Raw genomic sequence first — 1,150 nt, forward strand, 5'->3', positions numbered from 1 at the left:
TCAATAAATATTTAATATAATATTTTAGATAATAAGATATGATATTAATCTTTGTAACAAATATAATTAATAATTTATAATCTAATATTTCTAGTTTAGTTATTTTTATTAAATAACAGCTTTTAATTATTATATTTATAGATCTTTATTTTATAAATATAAGATTATTTTTTAGAATTTAGAATTATATGTATATCTGAATATAAAACTTTTGTAGTATACATTTATAATATTACAAATTAAAAAATAAATCTTTTTTAAAATACATTTTTTTAAATAATTTAATCAGCTATCTCTATATCAGCTTAATTGTTAGAATTTTTTAAATTTAATATAATACAGGTATTAAATCCAGGATAATTTTATATTTTTTTAGAATTTAAACTAGATTTTTTTAATAAAAGTTTTTATCATTAAAAATAATATATTTATAAATTACTCTTAAATCAGGATTAATAATTCTTTTTAAAAAACTAGTTTTATCTAGAACCTGACAAGTATTTTAAAGAATTTATTTATTAAATTTAATTTTCTTATTTTATAATTAATAATAAAATTATAGAAGATTAAATTTAATAAAATTTTAATTATCTAGAAAGTCTGTTCTAGATACTATTATTAATATTTAAAAAAATAAATAATAATAAATAATTCTTAATCTAGAATATTATAATTTAATTTAATATTATAGAACTTACAAGACTAACAAATAATTAAATAATATATATTATTATTATTAAATTAAAATAAAATATTATATATATTTGTTTTTTCCGGTTTCTAAATAGCAGGGTTTTATAAAATCAAAATATATTAATAAAAATATTTATTAAAAGATAGTAATTAGATAATAAAAAATAATTTATTTAAATAAAATTAAATAGATTTTTCCTAGTTTTCATTTATTAAGTATTTTATAAAATAAAATAAAAAAATAAGAAATAAGATAATATAAGAATAATTTTAAATAAATTATTAATAGAAATCACAGAATCTGAGAAAGATTTAAATATTATAATTTTTAAAAATTAATTATAAAATAATAATATCTATTTATTAAGATCTATAAATACTCTATTAAAGTTAATGATATATTTTAAAAACTTAATCTAAAATTAATAAAATAAATATTCTAATAATTTTATATAAA

This window comes from Aspergillus neoniger, assembly GCF_003184625.1.
Source record: "Aspergillus neoniger CBS 115656 unplaced genomic scaffold BO87scaffold_72, whole genome shotgun sequence".
Classification (NCBI taxonomy): Eukaryota; Fungi; Ascomycota; class Eurotiomycetes; order Eurotiales; family Aspergillaceae; genus Aspergillus; species Aspergillus neoniger.